The sequence below is a fragment of the Macrotis lagotis genome, chromosome 2 (genome assembly GCF_037893015.1).
Source record: "Macrotis lagotis isolate mMagLag1 chromosome 2, bilby.v1.9.chrom.fasta, whole genome shotgun sequence".
In the NCBI taxonomy this organism is placed as follows: Eukaryota; Metazoa; Chordata; class Mammalia; order Peramelemorphia; family Peramelidae; genus Macrotis; species Macrotis lagotis.
Genome location: NC_133659.1, coordinates 257,908,918 through 257,933,070, shown reverse-complemented (window position 1 = coordinate 257,933,070; position 24,153 = coordinate 257,908,918). Strand labels below are relative to the sequence as shown.

The 24,153-nt window shown below is 36.7% G+C and overlaps 1 protein-coding gene and 1 long non-coding RNA gene across 4 annotated transcripts in view; one reads left to right on the top strand and one right to left on the bottom strand.

Annotated features, from left to right (window-relative positions):
* The window catches only part of LIMA1 (LIM domain and actin binding 1), a 125,621-nt gene extending 103,560 nt beyond the window's left edge, over positions 1-22,061 (bottom strand). Inside the window, exons 1-2 of one of the 3 annotated variants that reach the window (XM_074225938.1) lie at positions 21,929-22,061; positions 9,636-9,747 (exon numbers count right to left, since the gene is read on the bottom strand). The gene's annotated coding sequence lies outside the window, so the exon portion shown is untranslated. Of the gene's footprint in view, positions 1-9,635; positions 9,748-21,928 lie in introns of those variants that run through there. The other 2 variants (XM_074225936.1, XM_074225937.1) reach the window with 2 other exon arrangements.
* LOC141514828 (uncharacterized) lies at positions 9,868-14,765 on the top strand. Its single transcript, XR_012476124.1, has 3 exons — positions 9,868-10,002; positions 11,400-11,472; positions 14,708-14,765. It is a non-coding gene; the product is annotated as an uncharacterized LOC141514828 (long non-coding RNA).
* Positions 22,062-24,153: the final 2,092 nt, after the last annotated feature.

Below are 24,153 nucleotides of genomic sequence, written 5' to 3'. Positions count from 1 at the left end.
TGATGGAGCTAGGAAAGTCTAGTATTCAAACTCTTTCACCTTAATAGTGAGTTTGGGGCTATGAAAAACATAACCAGTGCTGAAAAGGGTGACAAGGGAAGCTGTCTTCAGGAGTCAGGTTTTAATAAATGCAAGAAGATGGAAGGTACAGGGAAAAAAATGGTTTAAGATGAAAATAGGCTTGTTATTCATGGTAACCCAAAGAGCATAGTTGTGATAGGAGTGATATCTTTCTTATTTTATTTTAATTTTAAATTCCCCCCAACTACATTTGCTTCCAAAACCTTGAATTCCAAATCCTCTTCCTTCCCCAAACCCCACTCCCCCATTGAGAAAACAAGTTACTTGGTATACGTTAAAAAATGTGTAGCTATGGGGGGTAGCTGGGTGGCGCAGTGGATAGAGCGCCTGCCCTGGAGTCGGGAGGACCTGAGTTCAAATGTGACCTGAAGACACTTAATAATTGCCTAGCTGTGTGACCTTGGACAAGTCACATAACCCCATTGCCTTAAACAAATAAATTTTTTTTAAAAAGTGTAGCCATGAAAAACATTACTTCAATAGTCATGTTGTAAAAGTAAACATAACCCCATCTGACAAAGAGAAACATTGAGAAAAATAAAGTGAGAGGAAAAAAGTATGCTTCAATCTGTATTCATTCACCACCAGCTTTGTCTATGAAATGGGTAGCATTCTTTACCCTAAGTCCATCAGAGAAAGTGCTTCAATATTTTTTCCCCACAGTTGCTACTGCTAGCTGTATTCTCTTCCCTCCTATTCTCCCCACCCTCATTTATACTATTCTTTCTCTCCTTTCACCCTGTCCCTCCTCAAGTGTGTTGTATCTGACTACCCTCTCCCACAATTTCCCCTCTCTTCTATCACCTACACTCCACTCCTTTCCCCTGTCCCCTCTTTCCCATCCCTTTCCTCTCCTATTTTCCCCTAGGGTAAGATACAATTTCTATACCCAATTGAGTGTGTGCTATTGCCTCTCTGAGCCACTTCTAAAGAGTGTAAGGCTCACTCCCTCCCTCTCACCTCCCCCCTCTTCCACTCCACTACAAAAACTTTCCTTGCCTCTTTTATGTGAAATAACTTATTCCATTCTACCTCTCCTTTCCCTTTCTCCCAGAACATTCCTTTCTACCCCCATTAATTCAATTACTTTCAATATATTATTACCTTGAAATTCATTCCTACTTGTGCCTTGTCTATATATGTTCCTTCTAATTTCACTAATAAATGAGGAGGTTCATGAGAGTTATCACCATCATCTTCCCATGCAGGAATATAAGCAGTTCAACATTACTAAGTCCCTCAGGATTTGCCCTTCCTGTCCACACTCTTTATGCTTCACCTGAATGCTAGGATCAGTGTCTTCTTACCACAGCTTCCCTGAATTCTTTCATACAACTTTTGACTGACCTCACATTCCCTAATGGAACTTCATGTTTGAAGGACAAAAGGTGCCAATCAAATTTAAACAGGACATCTGAGATTTGATAACTAAGGTAAGACTATATGAAGTCATCATATTCCAAAGACCTGTTGATCAGATGTTTCCATGAAGATGTGAGGAGGTCATTTCTACCAAAACTGAAGATAAGTTATGAACTTGCTTTATTATCATTGCTGTGTTCAGGTACAGTAAATCTTTTTTTTTTAGGTTTTTTTTTTTTGTAAGGTAGACGGGGTTAAGTGGCTTGCCCAAGGCCACACAGCTAGGTAATTTTTAAGTGTCTGAGACCGGATTTGAACCCAGGTACTCCTGACTCCAGGGCCAGTGCTTTATCCACTATGCCACCTAGCCGCCCCTACAGTAAATCTCTTTTGTTAAATGTTCAGTGATTTAAGTCAATTCATCCCAACACTGAGTCTGAACTCTGAAAATGCTAGCTTTAAAAATTCCATCTACAACAACAGTTTTAATATCTCTGGGAGGTTATATAAAAACAAAAGATACCAATAAAATTCTAATTTTGTTAGATGGCCCAAATCAATATATCCAAGTTATGAATAACTATAGAAAGTAGCTGGAATGTGAAACATTAATAAACCTGTGACAGTGAGCTAGAAAATTTTGTTAAATTGTTTGACATGTAGGTTTACCTAATGTTTCTCAAATCACAGCTGCGAAACATTGAGGTACAGATGAGTCATAATGAACAAAGCCACATTCACTTCATTCTTATTGTTCCCAGGCTCAATAGTTTCAAGACACTGCATGAAAATATGTAAATGTATCAAAAAGTATCCAATGAGAAATTGTGTTTCAACCCTAAAAAATTTGGCATTTTATCCATTACTAGCAAAGCATATACAGAGGTTGCATGGCCTGGTGCACAGAATTGACTCTGGGTCAGGGAGATCCAGCTTCAAATTCCTGCTACAAATCCTAGGCAAACCACTTAGCTTCTTGGAATCCCTGAGCAACTTTCTAAAACTATAAATAGCAGAGAAATAACTGATCAGGACTGACAGAAGAAATTTCTCCCAGGAAACAAACTACTCATACTGACAAAAATTACATCTAATGGCATAAAATTTTTACTCTGATAAAGAGGTAATTATGAATTATAAGGCTTCAAAAATTATAATTACATGAGAGAATCGAGAGATGGTTTCTGAATCTATTCCTGCCATGGACTAGTTTAACTATGCATATATTTCCTATTAGTACTTACCAGAACAGAAATACTAAGTAAGTAAACTTATACACTGGCACTTGACAACTCTTTGTTGAATCCATCAGGAATGCTAAAGATAACAATGAGACTAGTGAGGGACTTAAAAAAAATTTTTTTTAACTTTTGTAGGATTTGTTTTTGTTATTTGGAGAAAAAAAGGAGGCCCAGAAAAAGTACAAGACCTTTACTTGGGATGATACAGAAGGCATTGCTGCCCAATTATTATTTTACTTCTAGTTCCTCTGTCAAGAAAGGTAACTATGCACTGGAAATGAAGAGAACAAAGTGACTAATAGAAATTTAAGATAAAAATGATATTCAAAATAAAATAGTAAAAGCACATCTAACTGTCCTTAATAAATTCAAGTCATCTGGTCCAGATGAACTATATATCCTTGTGTCCTAAAAGAATTTATAGATGTAACTGCTAGGTCAGTCTCAATGACATCTGAAAGATCATGGAAAATGGGAAGAGACACCATAAGATGGGGAAAAGACAGAAGTGTCCCAATTTTCAAAAGAGAGAAGCACCTGCAAACTATAGACCCATAAGTTTGATTTCTTTGTTCCAGGGAAAATTCTAGAATGGATCATTAAAGGAATCACTTTAAAAAAATCTAAAAAGGGAAGGTGTGATTTCAAAAATCTTACTGGTATGAGGAAATGATGAAAAGGATAGATTCAAAGAAACCTGAGAGAATATATATAAATTGATGAAAAGTCAAAAAAGCAAAAGCAGATGCAGGAGAACAATTTATACAATGATAGCAATACTGTTAACTATGAAACACTGTGAAATTGTATGTAATAGTGAAATAATGGTGAAAGACTATGATTAACACAACAACAATTAATAATAAGTCCAGAATGAATCCATATGATGAATCACATTTTCTACTTCATGGTAGAAATATTATGAACTAGAGATGCAGAATGAGATATGCATTTTTAGATAAGGCCAATATAAAACTTTGTTTCATGTGCTTATACTTGTTACAAGGCAGAGAGCTTTTTTGGTGGGAGGGAGTAAAGATAGTTGTACTGCAAGAAAATATTGTTCAAGAATTACTAATAAATAATTAACAAAGAGAGCAAAAAGAAGCTCAGAAGGTGACAGACACATGGGATAGTACTGAAATTACCATGCAAAATTTGAAATATTAAAAAATGCTAATCTTGTCAAAGAAAAATAGCACTATTGTACTTTTAGACACAAATATGCTAGGAAATTGTAAAAATTAATTCAACATTATTCTATGGTGGAATTCATTTATATTAGAAGAAATGAAGTGGATGATTTCAGGAAACCATAAAGACTTATATGAACTTATGTAGAATGAAATGAGCAGAACCAGGAGAATAATTCAATTTTGTAACAATACTGTAAAAACAACTTTGAAAGACTTAGAAATTCTTAGTAATGCAATGACCAACCACCATTCCAGACACCTCATAAAGAAACATGCTACTTACCTTCTACAGAAAGGTGATAAATTCAGAGTAAAGATTGAGATATGTATATATTTATGTATGTATGTATGTATGTATGTGTATATGTATTTGTAACACGGTCAATTCAGGGATTTGTTTTATTTGATTTGATTCTACATGTCTACATATTTTAATAGGACTTTTCTCCCCTTTCTCAAGGTGTATGTGTGTGTGTGGGGGGGTGGAATAGGAAGAATAAGCAGATTTTTTTTTTAAGTTTTTGCAAGGCAAATGGGGTTAAGTGGCATGACCAAGGCCACACAGCTAGGTAATTATTAAGTGTCTGAGGCTGGATTTGAATTCAGGTACTCCTGACTCCAGGGCCTGTACTATATCCACTGTGCCACCTAGCTACCCCAATAAGCAGATTTTTTTAAAAATTTAATTTAAAATATATAAATAAAAAATTTTTAAATTAATATTATTATAAATCCACATATTTAGAACTTTAAAAAATGTCCAAACTGATATAATCTGCCACACTTTGAATGCCCCCAGTACTTTCCCTAACACAGGACAATTTATTGGCTTGTTGAACATCGAGAAAGTCACAAAATGATAAAACATGCAGAACTGTGTTCACATTCTATTTTATCTAATAAAACAATAACAATAGTAGATTAAACATTTTAGAACATCCAGAGAGAATCATCCAGCTACAATCATCCCTCTTTGACCATTCCCTTCAGGTGCTATCCATTCCTTTTTAATTCGTCACAAGAAATTGAAGTAATCAAAAGTACCTCCTCCACTGATCAAACCCCTAATTCTGCAAGGAAATGGAGATCAAAAAGACTAAGCTACTCTTACTTAATTCTACATTTGGAGATCCATTCTAATTCCTAGGTTTTTGGTCTTTGATCTTAATCTTTTAATCAGTTTCTAAGAAAACTGTCTAGAAAAGACTTTTCTTAGGCTAAATAAAATGTTATTAATATTGTGGAACTAAAAGAATAGTTTTAAAAAAAATTTCCATGCTATTTTTGTGATAAACACTCAGTTTCACAGACAGCACCCTTTCTGCTCCTTTTTTCTATGGGGAAAAATTAATGTTTGTCAAGTTCATGACAATAAAAAAATACATTTTAAAAAGACAAAAAAGAAAGAACCAGTAAAGATTATAAGTCGTTTTCTTTTTTGAATGAATTATATAATTGTATTTGAATAGTATGCTATGAATATAGTTTATTTAGAAATTAAGCAAAGCTTTTGATAAAGGTTCTCATACTATTCTCATAGAGAAGATAAATATAAATTAGATGGACAGACAACTGGATGAATTCAGAAAAGAAATGTTTCAAGGTCATGATGGCGGGAGGGATTCGGTGATGGGTCCCAGAAATCAGAATTATTTAACATTTTTTTGAGTTTTTTTAAATTTTTTTATTCTCATTTTGTACAAATTTTCTTTTACATTAACAAAATATTCTTGTTTAAGAGTAAATGAAATACCCCCTCCCCCCATGAATATAGACTTGCTTGAGCGATAAAGTAAAGGGGAGAGGAAAAAAAATTAAAATAAAAAATAGTAATAATTGTAGGTATGGCCAGGTGGCGCAATGGACAAAGCACCAGCCCTGGAGCCACGAGCACCCGAGCCCACATCCAGCCCCATAGACCCAACAATCACCCAGCCGTGTAACATGCAAGCCACCTGATCCCCACTGCCCTGCAAAAACCAAAAAGAAGAAAAAAAAAGACCCAAAATAAAATAAAAGTTATAATAGTAGGGGTGGCTGGGTGGCAGACAGAGCATTGGCCCTTGAGCCAGGGGCACCCAGGTCCAAATCCGGCCTCAGACACCCAAAGATCACCCTGCTATGTGGCCCCAGGCAGGCCACCCAGCCCCATTTGCCCTGCACCCTCCCCCAAATAATAATAATAATAAAAATGTGCTTCAGTCTTTGTTCCAACACCAACAACTCTGTCATGGGTGGATCGCATTCTTTATGGTAAGTCCATCGCAAAAGTTACTTCCATATTTTTCCAACATTGCCATTGCTGATCGCAACTCCCTCTTTTCTTATTTCTCCACTACCATGTACTATATTTTCTCTCTCCTTTCACTCTGACTCTGCTGTAGGGTAGCTGAGTGGTGCAGCAGACAGATCCCTGGCCTGGGGCCAAAAGGCCCTGAGCCCCCATACCACCCCTTAGGCCCAGAATCCACCTGGCCTTATGGTCCTGGACAGGCCTTCCAATCCCAGCCCCTTGCAAGAAGTAAAAAAGAAAATGTGTTATATCTGACCACTCTCCCCCATGGTCCATCCTCTCCTCCTTTATTCACATCCCCACCCCTCCCCCCTGCTCCCCCCTCCTTCTTGCTCCAGATGCCTATACCCCATTGAGTATGCATGCTGTTTTCTCTCCTAGCCACCTCTGATGAGAGCAAAGGTTCCCTCATTCCCCCTTGCCTCTCCCCTTCCATATAATTGCAATAGCTCATTGTAATAAAAGAAAAATCTTATTATATGAAATATCTTGGCCTATTCCCCCTCTCCTTTTTCTTTCTCCCATTACATTTCCCTTTTTTTTCTATTGACTCCATTTTTACACCATATTTTATCTTCGAATTCAGCTTTCTCCTGTGATTCAACTATAAAAGCTCCCTCTACCTGCTCTATTAGCTGAGAAGGTTCATATGAGTATTATCAGTGTCATTTTTCTATGCAGGAATACATGCAGTTCATCATCATTAAGTCCCTCATATTTTCCCCCTCTCCTCCAATCTCCATGCTTCACCTGAGTCCTGTATCTGAAGATCAAACCTTCTGTTCAGCTCTGGCCATTCCAAAAGGAACATTTGAAATCCCCCTGGTTCATTGAAAGTCCATCTTTTTCCCTGGAAGAGGACATTCAACCTTGCTGGGTAGTTTATTCTTGGCTGCATTCTAAGCTCTTTTGCCTTCTGCTATATTATATTCCAAGCCCTACGAATTTCCAGTGTGGTTGCTGCTAAGTCCTGTGTGATCCTGACTGCAGCTCCACGATATTTGAACTCTGTCCTTCTGCCTGCTTGTAATATTTTCTCTTTGACTTGGGAGTTCTGGAACTTGGCTATAATATTCCTAGGGGTTGGTTTTTTGGGATCTCTTTCTCGGGGGGGATCGTTGGATTCTTTCTATTTCTCTTTTGCCCTCTGCTTCTAGAATATCAGGGAAATTTTCCTGTAGTAATTCTTTGAAAATGATGTCAAGGCTCTTTTCCTGATCATGGCTTTCAGATATTCCAATAATTTTTAAATTATCTTTCCTAAGTCTGTTTTCCATATCAGTTGTTTTTTCAATGAGATATTTCACATTTTCTTCTAATTTTTCATTTTTTTGGTTTTGAAGTATTGATTCCTGATTTCTGGTAAATTCATCAATCTCCCTGAATTCAATTCTTTGTCTGAAAGATTGGCCAGAGAATTTTATTATCTCTTTTTCCATCTGGCCAATTTTGCTTTTTAAGGCATTTTTTCTCCTCAATAACTTTTTGAACTGTTTTATCCATTCGACCTAAGCTGGTTTTTAGCATGCTGTTTTCTTCAGCATTTTTTTGGATTTTCTTGACTAAGCTGCTGACTTCATTTTCATGTTTTTCCTGCATCTCTCTCATTTCTTTTCCCAGTTTTTCTTCTAACTCCCTCATTTGATTTTCAAAGTCTTTTTTGAGCTCTGTCATAGCCTGATCCCAGTTTCTGTTTTTCTGGGAGTCTTTAGATTCAGGAGCTTGTGTTTCCTCATCTTCAGAGTGAGTATATTGATCCTTCTTGGGATCATAGATAATGTATTTCTCAATGGTGTTCCTCTTTTTTTCTCTGCTTGCTCATTTTCCCAGCCTAAGCCTGTTTTGGGGGTGCTTCCTGAGCTTTTGGGGGCACTCCCACAAGGGTCTCAGTGTGTGAGGCTCTATCCTCCCTCCTGGTGTGTGAATAACCATATGCACTCCAGTCTGCCACGGGCCTGAGGTGGAGGGGGCAGCTGCTGTTCTGTGTGGGGGCCTAGACTGCAATCAGGATCTGAATGTGTTCAAAGCCCCAGAGTCCTGTTCCAGGGGCAGAGGACAGAGCTCTGCAGTCTCTCTTCACTCCCCTCCCTCAGCTCAATGGGCTCATGCCCTGGAGGCTCCTGCTTACCGGGTTGGCCTCCTTCTGTTCCTGGATCTGGGCTGCCAAAAAGACCACTTGTTAGCTGTGTGCCCTGAGGGCTGGGCTCCACGTGCTTGCTCTGGCAGAGGTCCCCTGCTGTTTACCCAATTTGTGCCCAGTGCTCACCAGGGTGTAGCTCAGGAGACTCCCCCATGCTGTGAGCCAGGGCTCCCAGCTCCCTGGGGCTGCCTCCAGGAAGCTGAAGTTCTTTTGCTCTGGTGGGCCGCCCCTCTGGCAGGCCACCCCTCTGACCCTGGGGAGCAGAGCCTTTCTGCTCTTTTCCAGGTTACCTTGAGTAGGAGAACTGCCTCTCTGGGTCCCTCTGTGGGTTCTGTCTCTCGAAAGTTTAGTTAGAGTCCTTAGTTTAGAAGTTTTATCAAAGAGCACCTAAGACTTGATCCTTTCTTGTAGCCATCTTGGCTCTGCCCCCCTATTTAACATTTTTATCAATAAACTGGATGAAGTGATTGCATGCTCGTCAAAATATGCAGATGAGGACAAATTAGGAAGTATAGCTAAAGTACTGGATGGCAAAATTCAAAAGCATGCCTGACTGGTTAAAGCACTGAGCTGAATATAAAAAGATGAAATTCAATAAGAGTAAATGTAAAATCTCACACCTGGATACAAAAAGCTTCACAAATTAAAAGGATGATGGAAGCCAAGTCAACTAACAGTTCTGAAAAAAAGATCAAAAGGATTAATGAATTGTAAGATCAATGAGTTAGTAGAGTGATTCATTAGCCAAAACAGCTAACACAACCTTAGGCTCTAGAAAGAAGTATAATTTCTAGGTATAGGGAAATGAAATTCCCACTGTATTCTGCTGTCATCAGACCTCATCTGGAATATTATATTTAGTTCTGATTAAAGGAGTTCATAAGCTAAAGAGTTACTCAGAGGAGAACAACCAAGATGGCAAATGTATTTAATATAAGAACTAGGTGAAGAAACTGAGGATGTTTTAGCCTGGAGAAGAGATTAAATTTCTTCTGTTTGGTTCCAGAATCAGAACCAGGAGTAGTGGATGGAAATTGTAAAGAAGCCAATTTAGGCCTAACATCAGGAGAAACTTCCCCCAAATTAGAAATGTATGAAAATGGAGTGGCCCACCTCATTTGTTGGGTATTTTGTAGTAAAGATTTTTTTTTATGTATGGGTTAGACCAGATGACACTGAGATCACTTCCAGTATTCAAATTATGTGATTGCATGATCCTTAGTTTTCATGTGTATAAACAAAAGGCAACATGGTTGTGGAAAGAGCACCAAATTTGACACAAGTAGGCCCACATTCAAATCCCAGTTTTGCTACTTACTGACCTATGTGGGATTGGATCGGTCACTTCCTCTCTTAGGCCTCCATTTCCTCATATTTAAAAATGAGACATCAGGATAACATGATCACTAAAAGTCCTTTCCAGTATTCATGATCCTATGATGATAATAATAAGTGTAAGTATCTACCTAATAGGGTCATTGTGAGGTAAACTGTGAAATGCTATATAAAGATGAATCATGTTATTTGCTGCCAGTCCAGACTCTAGACATCCATGTCTAGAGGAGTGAACCATTTAGGAATCAATTAGGGAAGTGGCTAGGTGGCACACTGGATAGAGCACTGGCCCTGGAATCAGGAGTACCTGAGTTCAAATCTAGCCTCACTTATTACCTAGCTGTGTGACCTTGGGTAAGTCACTTAACCTCATTTGCCTTGCAACCCCCCCCCAAAAAGAATCAATTAGGGGGTCCAAAATCTCATGAATACAGGTTTTGGGCTTCATATTCCAAAACAAGCTCCTGGTTGCAACTAGAGTTGCAAAAAGCTAGAGTTGGCTTAGGAGTATCTTATCTTTGGGGGCAGCTAAGTAAGGCAGTGGATAGAGCCCTGGAGGCAGGAGGAATTGAGTTCAAACCCAGCCTCAGACACTTACTAATTGCCTAGCTATGTGACCTTGGGCAAGTCACTTAACTCCATCACCTTAAATTTAAAAAAAAAATTGCACTAACTTCTCAAAGGTCCCAAAATATCAAGGACTTAGAACTAGGGCATCCAGAACTCTTGTAGACTCAGGACAAACAAGCCCCCATGCCCATCTTAGGCCAGGGGTACATTCCTAGGCAGCTGAAGAGTGTGTGATTACATATGCTATGTGTGTGTGTTTGTATGCATGTGTACACATGCAACCTAATTTCCAGTAGATGTAAATAATTTACCATATTTGATAAATTTTTTGGGTCACAAAATGTTAATGTGACTCTGGATCAAAAAAAGCTTAAATCTACCTCAAATTGTAGCTTATAAGAGATAAATAAAAAAGTATAACCCAATCTCTTTGTAAAAACTTCCAAATTGAAAATTTCTTATTACAACTCTACTTACAGTCTACCTTGTAACTTCTTTTTTGTTTTGTTTTGTTTTTTAGGTTTTTGCAAGGCAAATAGGGTTAAGTGGCTTGCCCAAGGCCACACAGCTAGGTAATTATTAAGTGTCTGAGACCACATTTGAACCCAGGTACTCCTGACTCCAAGGCTGGTGTTTTATCCACTACGCCACCTAGCTGCCCCTACCTTGTAACTTCTTATATCTTTTCTGCTTAAAAAAAAAATCAGATTTTGCATTACTATTTTATAATTAGTATTCATATCATTTGCACAAGTGAAACACTTAATTACCTAAAATACTAAATTTAAGATTACTGCCTAAGACATCCCAGAACCTAGGAATTAACTAAATCTTTCTAGTCCATTTAATACTAAGAAATATCAAGGGCAATCCAAGTTATCTAGAAATTAATTTTAACTCCACCTCACTTTTAAATAATGCTATTTGTAAAGGTGACTTAGGTGTTTTTCCTGAGAGTTGATAATTAACTAAAAATTTACTGTTAGGGCAAGGACAATTCAAATAGTTTTTAGGCTTTAATGAATGTCTTTCAATACAGACAACATAGCAAGATAAATAACTATACTTATTTAGGAGTAAGGATAATGGATTAAAAAAGAAAATTGAGGTCTCCAAGAAAAGAATGGCAGGTAATTTACAAATTACTGAAGTCATGACACAAACCACATGTAAATTTGCAGGACCAGTTCTCTTAACCTTTGCACCATGTCCTGCAAAAAAACAATGTGTCAGATAGAAAACGCTCTGGGCACAGTAAGTACTCAACAAATATTTGAAGAAATTTTGAAGCATTAATCTAGAATTCTCACTTGTCAAGTTCATCAGTCACAGTTATAGAAATGTCTATTGGTAGACTGACAGGGTAACTAGCTTAGATTCTTAAACTTACAATTTCAAAAGCACAAAGGATAGATTAACAAGCTACTTCCCTAATGATACTGTCACCTTTCTATACAGGTCTTTCTGATTAATAATTAAGTTCTCTCCAAGTATAAGGCTTCTTAGTTTCACTTCAGACCATTTCCAGGAAAGGACTGGCTTCAACTGCTGTCTGAAATTTTAGCTCACTTGTTGGTTTCAGAGCTTGCACAAACTTAATCACCCCTTTAAACAAAAGAAAATGTTTACCTGTTAAGTTTAACACAAGGGTGAACATAATAATAATGTTAGTAGTAAATATACAATAATTGCTCCAATTGAAGACAAATGTAGTTAAAAGTTCAAAACAGGGCTTGAAACAAAAGTATTATATAACAACCTCAGAAAAGATCCACAGTACAGAAGCATTACTTTTTTTAAAAAAGTCAGCATTGTGGTCATATATTTTGTAAGGACTGACAGCTATGAAAAAATCAGTTTATTTTTAAAATCAAAGGATTGTACTTGATTATCTCTAATGATCCTTTCTAGTTCTAAAATTACTATCTTAAAACAATTTGATATTTCATCTCCTAAATGCTAGACAAAAAAATGGTACTAAAAATATCTTTAAAAGTATTCATTTTTCCTACACATTTTTCAAATCAGAGTAAATACAATTGAAAAACGATTATGTGAACCTAGTTCCAGTAACATTTAAATCAAGTAGAATACTAAGAAATTGTAATCACATCTTCTGATTAACTAGAAAATCCTTTTTATTTCTAGCTCTAGTTACTGAAAAACTAGTTACTCTGGTTACTTACAAAACAAGCAAAAATCCTGTTGTATATTTATCTGACTTAAAGGCCCTATATAACATGGGGGATCTGGAATGGAGTACTGATGAAGTTCAAATTTAGAATTTGAGATGCCTGTCCCCTATAGTATTCCTAACACACCATATATAAATGTCTTCTGCTGGGACTACACTGTTTGTTTCACATGTGTTAATTCTGGTTGCTTGAATAAGATCAAATCTTATTATTCAACTGCATCCTTCACTGCTCTAGGCCTACTTACTATTACAATAGTAATTACAGTCTCTTACATTCTTCTTCACCATAAAAAAAAACACAACAGTAATCTAATGCATTCCTCTGTTCAAAAAATCTTCGGAAGCTCAGCAGTGCCAGCTAAATAGGAGTATAAATTTAGCCCAATATTCAAGGCTATCCACAATCTGGTTCCCACCAACCTAGAAAACTGTCTCTTGCAAATTATCTTTTAAAAATTCTATGTTCCGGTCAGACCAGACTACTCACTGACTTTGTCTCCATGCCTTTGCTCAATTCATCCTCTATGATTCCTATAGGTCCTCTCTGCCTCTTAAAATTCCTCCCTTACTTCAAGGTCTAATTCAGGGATACCATCACCTCCATGAAAGCTTTTCATGACCGCTGTAGGCAAAAAAAAAGTTCTCCCCTCTTCAAATATGACATTTTCTATACCTTTCCTTAATATTTGTCATATTTTTTCTTTTTCGGTTTCTTCTCATCAGTTCCAATTCTTCTTTCACAAAATGACTAATCCATATGTTAAAAATGTAAATATACAACCTATATCAAATTGTTTGCTGCCATGGGAAGAGGGGGAGATGGCAGAAAAATGTAGAACTCAACAGCCTGCAAAAGGATGAATGTTAAAAACTATCTTTGCATGTAAATGGAAAATAAATATTTTAAATTTTCCATATTTGACTTTTTATTTAAGCTTGCATTTACTTCAATCATATCCAATCATTTGCCAAGTTTACTTCTATCTTCTTGCATTCATCTCTCTATTAAAACCACTATCACTATCCTAGTCTAGTCCCTTAATGCCTTTTGCATATTTAAAAATATCTTGTTTTTCCTTTTTAAGTCATCAACAATTTAAACACTGCATTAATGTATCTTTATTTTTGTATCTTTATATTCCTATCCTAGTAAATGTTTAAGTTGTTGAACAGTCAATGCTAAATATTTGTTAATTAATTAGGAGAAAACATAAATCACACAAATTAGGAAAACAATTTCAAGAAAAAAATATTTTAGAAGACTACACAACAAACACCTAAGATATTTAAATGAAAACTTTTTTGAGGGAGAAAAGGGACACTATTAAGTAATGAGGGAAAACCCTCATATCTCTCTGATTCAAATAAGACTCATGGGTTCATTTACCAGCCTCTTCTGATCATGTTCACTAAAATAAAGTATAAATGGGGAACTTGGATGAGTAACTTCTAATGAAATGAGATAATTGTAAAGCCCTTAGCAGTGCCAGGCTTTGTCTCCTTCCTTTCTTATAATCCATCTTCCCTTTGTCTCCTTCAAACATTCTTGGAGCATCCACCAAAAAATGCATGGTTACTAGATGTGCTGCCCAACAGTAACCCTCTATCAGTGAAGTGCTGCTCAGAGGCTGTAACATGTAACAAGAATGACTTAAGTCCAACTGAAAGTAGCAGCAAACCTGAACCTGACCCTTAATTCCTCAGACTTTAAAAGTAACAAAAAATTTATACCTCACTGAAATGATTCAAATCAGGAGACCCAGACTTCATTATGTTACTGATCAAATATTCCATAAAAAAATTTTTTTCCTGCTGTAAGATCTAATGGGACTTGAGAGACCATCTTTGTCCATTCCTTATTTGACAATTAAATTGAGTCAAATAGGTTCCAGTTCTCAGAAATAGTAAGTTGTAGAAACACTAGTATTCTCATTCTAAATCAAGTGTTCTTTTAAAAATTATTAATTGCCTTCCCCCACCTTTTTTTGTAGTTTAATATCACTGTCACTTTTCCTGAGTCCCAGAGAACTTTCCTCCCTTGTAAGAAATAAATTCAGTTGGGGGCAGCTAGGTGGCACAATGGATAGAGCACCGGCCTCGGAGTCAGGAGTACCTGGGTTCAAATCCGACCTCAGACACTTAATAATTACCTAGCCGTGTGGCCTTGAGCAAGCCACTTAACCCCATTCATTGCCTTGAAAAATCTAAAAAAAAAAAAAAAATTCAGTCAAGCAAAACAAATTAATACCTTAGTCACATGTGAAAACTTAATGCCTCATTTCATGTCTCTAGTTCACCACTTCTCTACCAAAGAAGAGCCATGTTTCACCATAATTCATCTGAAGCCATGACTGGTCAGTCACTGCACTAATCAAAGTTTTGAAGTTTTTCAATATTATTATTATTATTATGTTCACCATGTAAATTACTCATATAGTTCTGCTCACTTCTCTATGTGAGTTCATACAAGTCTTCCCAAGCTTTTCTTCATAATCACTATTTTTATTGAACAATAATATTCCATTATATTTATAAATCATTTTTATCAGTTATTCCTCAATTGATAGGCAGCTCCTTTGTTTTCCCTTCTTTGCTACTACAAAACAACTGTTCATTCAAAATATATATATATATTAATAAATATATGCATCCTCTTACACAGACACACACACACACAAGCACCCTCACCAGAAAGGTATACATCCAAAAGCTATTTCCCCCATAAAGGTGCCCTCAAAAAAAGTTGCATTCCCTTAGCCAATTATCAAAGAATGTTCCCCCAGTATAAGAGAAATACCCACTAATAATAGGAGAAAAACACATTAAAGCATCTATGAAGTTTTTCCAGTCAATTAGTAAAGATGTCAAAAAAAATGGTCAATGTTGGAAGAGAAGACAGAAATACTGATGCTTTGCTGGGGAAGCTATGAATTAGTACAGACATTCTGGAAAGTAATTTGGAATTATGTAGAAAAGTGTATTAAATGATCATTATTTTTAACCTAGAGATTCCATTGGCTTGGCATATATACCCCAAGGATGTCAGTGACAAAACAAAAATTCCAAATATACCAAAATCTTTTATACAAATGCTTTTTGTAATTTCAAAGGTCTAAAAATAAATGAGTAAAATGCCCATCAACTGGGGGAATGGCTAAACTATAGGGTATATTAATGTTAAGGAATATTACTGTGCTGCAAGAATCATAAATATCATGAATAGAAAAATATGGAAAGATTTGCATGAATTGATAAACAGTGAAGTAAACAGAACCAAGAAATACACAATGACTACACATAAATGCAAAGAGCAACCAAAAAAAACAAACAAAAGTTAATGTGGTATGTTTGTACATGTACAACCTATATCAGATTATTTGCTAACCTAGGGTAGGGAGAGGGAAGGGTTGGAGGGAGAAAATATTTATCTCAACAATAAAAATAAAACTTATATGAAGCCCTTACAAAGAAAAAAAAGTGTATGTTGTAAATGACAAAAACCAAGAGTGGTCACAGAGAAGAAATAGAAGACAAGTCCCAAACACACCTTTGCAGAAGTGGGGCAAGTATCCACATGTGTGGAAAGAATGAATGTACTTGTCTAATTTTTCACTTTTTTAGTTTCTTCCTCTTTTCTTTTTTAAAGGAAATTCTTTGTTACAAGTAAAGTCTCCTGTAAGAAGAAAGGAAGAGAGATTCAGGGGAAATCTAGGTGATGTTAAAGCTATACATAGGAATGAAATGTATTTACAAAAAAAACAAAAAAGGACTTATATTTTTGTATCTACGGAACATTTTCCTCTATACTTTATCCCCTTAGAATATGAGCCTAGTGTTGTTGATTCAAAGGATTTAAAGAGTTTCATGACTTTTTAGGTAAAATCCAATTTATTTTCCAGAATAGTTGGTCCAAATTATATTTTCATCAAAAATAATTTAATAGTGTCTCTGTTTGCACATAGTCCTGCCAATTGACCATTTTTTACTTTTTAGATACTTTGTGAACCTAATAGATGTAACATAAAACCTTGGAGTTGTTTAATTTGCATTTCTCCTGTTTTTTTGAGTATTCCCTCAAAGTTGTTGATAAATTAAACTTCTCTTTTGAAAACTGATCATTAATATGCTCTGAACACTTTAGATTTCCACAATACTTTTTGCTTATGCCTTTTTTTTTTTTTGGTGCCACTGTCATGGTACTAAAAGTATCATTTGGTGAGGAAGTAGTGACTTGCACAGGATTACACAGCTAGTAAGTGTCTGAGGCTAGATTTGATTCAGATCTTCCTGACTCCAGGGTTGGTATTCATTTTTACTTATTCCTATAATTGAATAATATACACAGAATGCAAGAAACTTAGTATGAGCATGAAGTGCACTTTATAATCACCATAAAAGCAGTATATTCTCAGGATAATGTCATTTGTACTTTTACGAGTCTCATTTTGAGGTAAAAAAATTTGCATAGCACTGTGTTATGGAAAGAGCAATATCTTATACCATATGTCCTAATAAACTCCAAATGAAAAAGGTCATGCATCATTTTAAAAAAGGATAATGGAAGGAAATATTTTTGGACAATTGTGACCAGAAGAATTCTTTTCAAAACAAGGGATAAAGATAAAGATGGAGATAAAAGAAATGGTCAATTTTGATTACACAAAATTGAAAATCTTTTGTAAAAGCAAACTCAATGAATTTAGAAATATTGCAAATTTTACTGTGTTCTTATGTATGTTTTATCAAATCCATGAATATCTTGTAAATCAAGCGTTTTTCAGATATTTGCTATAAAGATTTCCCCCGACCTGGAATATTCAATTTTACAAATGCAAAAGCTTTTATAAAACTGAAACTATCTCTATCTTCTATAATCACTTTTATCTTTGTAAAGAACTCATCCCTTAGCCAATATTGCACAAGAGACCTTCCATTATTTTCTTTTTAAAGTGAAGAGACAGTTCATATTTATTTCATGCACTCATTTGGGGCTTATTGTGGTAGATGGTGTATTATGTTGCTTTTCCGGAATTCACTGTAGCTCTTCCCCATTGTACAAATTTTTTAACTCCAAGATACATTTTTTAAAAGTGCAAATGGAATTGTAATATATAATCCTTAAAGTGTTCCTGTTAGATTATCATGGTCTTACACTACATTATTCTTCAATTTTGGAGGGGAAAAAGTATAAATTATTTTGGAAATCTAAAACCAAGATTATATTACAAGAAAAGAACTATTACAGTGATTGAAAAGTTTTCTAAACTTTAGATTTGCTCCTGAAAAGGAAAATAAACAATTCCATATTTGCTCTTAAAAGTGTGGAGTCAAAGGGAGGGGACAAAAGCTAACAGAAATGTTATATTTCTCCTCTTTCCCCCTAAAAGCACTTTTTTGAGCCTAGATTTTCATCATTTTATAGTATGATTAAACAAATTATTTGAGAGATAAAGAAAAAATGTTTTGGTATCATGGTACATACTAACTATGACAACGTATAATGAATAGTCTACAGATTTTAAATGTAAAGAGAGCATATAAATAACCAGAATAATGCATTTTTTGTTGGTTAAACCATGACCTTTTTGTGAAAGGAATAGAGATCTTCAATAATACAATCACTGGCTTGAGTCTTGAGGACTCAGAGTCCAATTACAGAGTAACTGTGCCAGTGTCACAGTACTAAGAGTACCATTGGCCATTGAACCACACCATTACATTTATTTGATCATAGTTATTAAGTATGTATCCACAAAACTGGTTCAAAGTAAAGGGTTTAGACTTTAAAAGTTTAATATAATTCATTATATAATTATAAAGTTTAAGAGTTTAAAAAATAACCAAGTATTAAGTATTTTAACTTCACATGATACCAAGTCCTAAATGAAATACTCCTCTTGAAGCCTCTTATTATCCTGCAAATTACTCTGAATTTTCAAAGTATTACTATGTCATACATGTCAGGCTATGACAATAGGCAGCACAAGCTCTGGCAGGTCTTACCTCTCTGAAGAAAAAGGTTTTAACTATGAACTCCCATCTTCCTAAGTTCCCAGAAGTTCATCACTAGAAGATTGATCATTGAGTAATTAATTTTTTTAAGTCACTGTAACTTACAAATATTATGTAAGGTATGGTGTAAGGAGTATCTACATTAATGAAATTATAGCTCTTTTGACATATTAATACATTCAAATTATTATCTCAAGAAAATGTTTTTATCCAGAAAAACTAAATGTTTATCAAGAAAAACTAAATATTCCATTAAAGAGATAGTTTTAATCCATCTATATGATATATTTCAGAGTATTTATGCATTTAAGTATGAAATCATGAAATATTTCTCAGTCAACTGATTATCTGGTTGATAACAATATTCTCCAAATTTTTTTTGATCCAGCAATATGACTATCAGGCATATACTCCAAAGATTTCAAAGATAAGGGGAAAGACTCTATACATACAAAAATATTTAGAGTAGTACTTTTGTTGTAGCAAAGAACTGGAAATTAAGTGGGTGCCCATCAACTGGGGAATGTCTGAACAAAATATCAAAAACAAATGTAACATGATATTATTGTGCTTGAAAGAAAAGATGGAGGAAATGGTGTCAGAGAAACCTGGGAAGATTTACATGAATTGATGTGAAGTGAGCAGGACCAGGAGAAAAATATATATGACTATAATAATATAGCAAAGGAAAAGAAATTCAAAAATCTTAAAAACTTTGATAATGTAAAGCCCAATCACACCTCTAAACTAACGATGTATAATGCTTCCCACATCTTGAAACAAGTGAGGGGCTCTGGGTACAGGATTCTGAGATGAAACATTTTCAGACACAACTAATGTCCTATTTTTTTTTTGCTTGATTATATTTATTATTTGAGGAGAGAAAAGAAAGCAGAGACAGAAATAATAATATATAAGAAAAAGAAAGAAAAGAGCAACAATGAAACATCTAAAAATATGCAAAAGAACAAAAGGAATTTCAGATAGGGACAATGTTAATTAAGCAGGATAGTAGGTGTCAATGCTAACATCCTTTTTGCTGGATCTGTGATTTTATTGCAAACTTCTAACAATGCAGATTAGCAATTGTTTTGCAGTTTATAATCTAACAGATTTGCCTGGGCCCCTGGGAATTTAAATGATTTATCCAAGGTCACTTGGTCTTGTGAAAGTCAGAACTTTGTATATGAAAATGTTCATGCTTGCTAAATTTTTTTTTTTAACTTGTGACCCGAAGGTCATTTAACTAAGTAGTTGTCACCAGAGAATTACAGATTTGGAGTTGAAAAGTTATCTGAAGAGTCATCTCAGCCAACAATTTCAATTTACTGATAAACAAAATACTGGGATTCAAACTCAAGTCTTCAGGTTACAAATATATCATCTTTTCACTACATCATACTTTCTTTCCATCTCTCATCATATTCATCATACTTGAATCTTTTCTTGTCTTTATAAAGTACTTTTTCTGACAGAGTATCTATGCTCATTATTGTAGATTGATGAAAGAACAAAAAGAAGGACTACAATTCGAATTTAACTTAAAAAGTGTTTGGAAAAAATAGGATCGTTAACATATATGCAAATTCTGTAGAAATACATTCCTTCTAGAAAAGAAAATGGGAGAGAAGAAATGGAATTAAGAGTATCATAGTTCAAATTATAAAATAAAAAATTATCTAAATTTTTATAACCTATAGGTTCATTATATCAACTTTAAACTTTATTATTAATACAAAATATTCATGCAAGCTGGTAAGACGCATGTATGTATTTTCTGTATTACATTCATACAGGAAAGTAATTAATTCTTTGCATACCTAAAAAAAAAAAGCCCTTTTCCTTGAAAGCAGCATTTTCTCAACTATAACAGGGTCAACAGTTCATTGTGGTATCCCCAAAACTTTAACTGTAAAAGCAACTCCAACAAACACAAGTATATAAAGCAAGGAAGAAACTTAAGTCACAATAAGAAAGATATTCTCTACAAGTCAAAAATTGAATTTCAATGGAGCTTCTAGTTAAATTTCAGTTCTAAAGTTTTCCTTTTAAGACATGAGATTAGAAGTTTTAATTTAGTCTCAATCAAAATCAGAAATATACAAAGTTAAAATCATAAATGGAAGCAACCAATAGGCAACAATTCCTTTTCACAAAATGGCACCGGCCACCTTTCAGTTACTAATGTTGTCAGTCCATTTCCTCTGGGAGAGATAGTTTACAATTCTGGGACCAACAGGTAACATGTACTTCCAGGGCATAATTAAGAAAATGAGTACTGCTGTACTTTTACTAAATCCTCATAGGCTCAACAGAAGGATGGAGATGGAGACAAATTAAGCAGATTCTTGTACTCAAAAGGTTTGCAGATTTAGAGTTAAATTAAGAAATATAGAAATGACAATAGACTTGATAGCCATTATTATTCACAAGGTGAAAATAATGTTCTAAGAGGAAGTAAAACATCACCTCTCTTCTTCACTAAAGCAGCAGTGACCTAATACCAATATCCAAAGGTAAATAAAATGATGATAAGTTACACGTGTCTCTCTTTTGGTTTCAACACTATGCAGTGAATGAAAGAAATGAGGAATACGTTCCGTACAAAGAAAGCCTTTCTTTGGTAAAAATAGCATTCTCTTAAGGCACTGCTGCCTTAAGCATATTTTTTTTTAAAGTGAGACCAACGAGAATTTATTAGATTAGGGAAGTTAAGAATGGGGGAATAGGAAAATAAGTATCTTTTTATTATAGCATTATTACCGATAAGATGACAAAAGCACAGTGCCAGATGATTTACTCCTAACATCTTTGAGCTTAGTAGGTGTAGCCAAAAGTATACTGTTAGCTTATATTAACACCTAAATATCTAAATAGATGTTTCTGAAATGCTCAGTATTATATATATATATATATATAATATATATATAAGACACACAGTATTATATATATAATATACATATAAGACACACACATTAGCACATATACGTCCTCTTCCTGGGTGTGATGTCTCAAACATCTAGAGACCTCCCCATTGAGAGGCTGAGAGAGAAATCCAGATAATTCGGTATACAAGAAAGACAGAGGTAGGTAAAGAAAACTGGGGGGAACGGAGTGGTGGGGGTCAGAGGGAAAGCTTCGGCTTCTCATTCCAAAACTCAAAAATTCTACCAAGGCCGGCTTCTACTTTCCTTCTGAAACCCCTCCAGGTAGGGAAGAGGGAGGAAATGGGCATCCGTGGAGGATGAGGGCGGGTCATTCTGGCCCTAACCCCCTCCCCCAAACAACGGAATGCTTGGCCTAGTCTCCCCACCCCCATTCCCCTCAGTAGTGCCCATCCAGCGGCCACCTCTCCCCGCAGCCCCCTGGGGGGCATGCGCAGTCAGCAGGGGCGCACCTGCCTCGCCCGCACCTCTCCCGCCCCGAGGCCTCCCCAGGAGGAGAGACCCCCCTCGACCCTCGGCTTAAGGGGAGAAAGGCTCCGAGAGCAGCGACGTGTACCTGGCCCACCGGCTGCCTCAGACTCGGCGCTGCCGTCCGCCCCGCTACGGGTCCTCCGAGCTCGGGCTCCCGCGACGCACCTGTAGCGACCCGGCCGGCCGCACCTACGGCGCCGGCAGCCCCGCCCCAGCCAGGCTCCCGGCCGCGCCCCCGGCCCCGCCCATCGCCCGAGGGCGCGCGCGCGCCGCCCTCCCCCCCGCGCCCTTGACGTTGCCCGGCGCGGGCGCGCGCGCGCACGCCCGGGGCTGCGTCCGGGGCCGCGCCTCCCCGGCCGGGCACGAGCGCGCCCGCAGGCCCCTGGAGCTCCCCTCCGGTACCCCCCATGCAGTTGGTTATCCAGAGCTGTCCACGGGCCCAGAGGACCCGTCCAACCTCACATTCTGGCTCCTGTGGCAAATGGTGTCTAATTAAGTGATGCGCGTGGGGAGGGGGACAAAGTCACCGTTTTACATTAAATCTTTATTCTCTATCCATCTATATATAGAATCAGGGGCGTGGGGGAGGGGGAGGCAGAGCTGCGCCTCACCTGCGCCTCACCTGTTCACCATCAGAAGGCTGAGGCGCATCTCTGCCTCCCCCTCCCCCGACTGCCCTGATTCAATTTTACATATATAGAGAGAAAATGTGTGCATTAAATGCATGATGTGTGTGTGTGGATAGAGATAGTAGGGGTATTCTGGAACCAGTTCCTGCCCTGCAAATCCCCGGGGTGGGGGGGGGGGGAGGAAGCAGAACAGGGTCGCACTGCTAGGAGCCCAGGCTAGATTGAATTCCGCATTTTTCCCACTGTGCATCCTAGCTGCCTCTAAAAACCATAGTTTGCGATTTGAAGCGCTTCTCCATTATCTCGCTGAATGACCTAGGGCAGGTCTCCAGCTCGGTTTCATCATCTGGAAACCAACAGGGCTGGACTTTATGACAAAATCCCAGAGTTGACATCGTGAGACATCTACTCTGGCCACTTTTTGGATGAGGAAATTGAGATTCAGGAAGGTCAAAAGACTTGCCCAAAGTCACACAAATAGTAATGTATCAGTGTTAGGAATAACGGAGAGTCTCCTGATCCAAACCTCTTCATTTTACAGATGAAGAAGCTGAGGTCTTAAATAGTTTAATTGATCAACCCAGGTCACACAAGGTATAGGGAAATCTGTCAGAGTTCTGCTTTCTCCATTGTACCTCACTGTCTGCATTTGAACCCAAGACTTCTCCCTCTCCATCCAATACTCTCTCCATCACATTGTTATGTTTAAGCCTTTTTCTAGTCCCTGATAGTCTATTATCTCATCTCTAGAAGGAACAAAAAATATTGCCTCTTTTGGCCCATAATAGGCTCCTGGCTTTTCCCTACACCAGGTGCAGTTGGATTTTGGCCTACAAAGAGCTTGTGAAACTTCCCAGATTGCCTACCACAGGTTGACAGCAGCTACTCCCAGCAGCTGTTAGACTTGTTTGTTGAACACTGACATCTAACAGAGCCCTCTGTGTGCTGTGCTGGAAGAAAGAGATGAACAGGGGCCCTACTCTTTAAGAGCTTGCAGTGTAATGGTGGAGAGAAGGGCACCAAATGAGTTAGAACAGGTTTCAGATTTTTTTTTGAATGACTTTAATTTTATTTTGCTTCTTTCCCTTTCTACCTTCCTTTTAATGCGCCAAGTTCTTGTGTGGAAGTTCTGACAGGAAGTTGGAAGAGCTTTTCTCTCCAGGACCTCCTACTTTTGCAACTCTCATTTGCCACAGATTTTTGTTGTAGGTATGGGGAAAGAAGTTTTTATAGTAAAGGAGGAAAAAAGAACTGTTGCAGTTTATAGGAAAGCAGTGGTCAAAAGGGGTATATAGGGAGAGCTGAGACAAGTTGTAATTAGTGAAGGTTAATTTATTTCCTCTATCTTCCAAATACCTAATCTATGTTTCTTCTCCCTGGAACTCTATCCAAAAGAAATGATTCATTGTTAGCAAAGTTACTCTGTATATATGTGTTTACACATATATGCACATATGTAATAAATACTATGGATACACTGTATATACATGTATAGTATGAATATATACATATGTGTGACCATGTAAAAATAATGACTTGGAAGACCACTCCAATAAAAGTAACACAGAAAAAATGAGAAATTATCAATTTATATGTTTTTCCTTCCCATCTCTATGAATAGAAAATAATCTACACATGCATGAAGTACATCTTTGATAAAAACTTGAGAAATAGGCAGAAT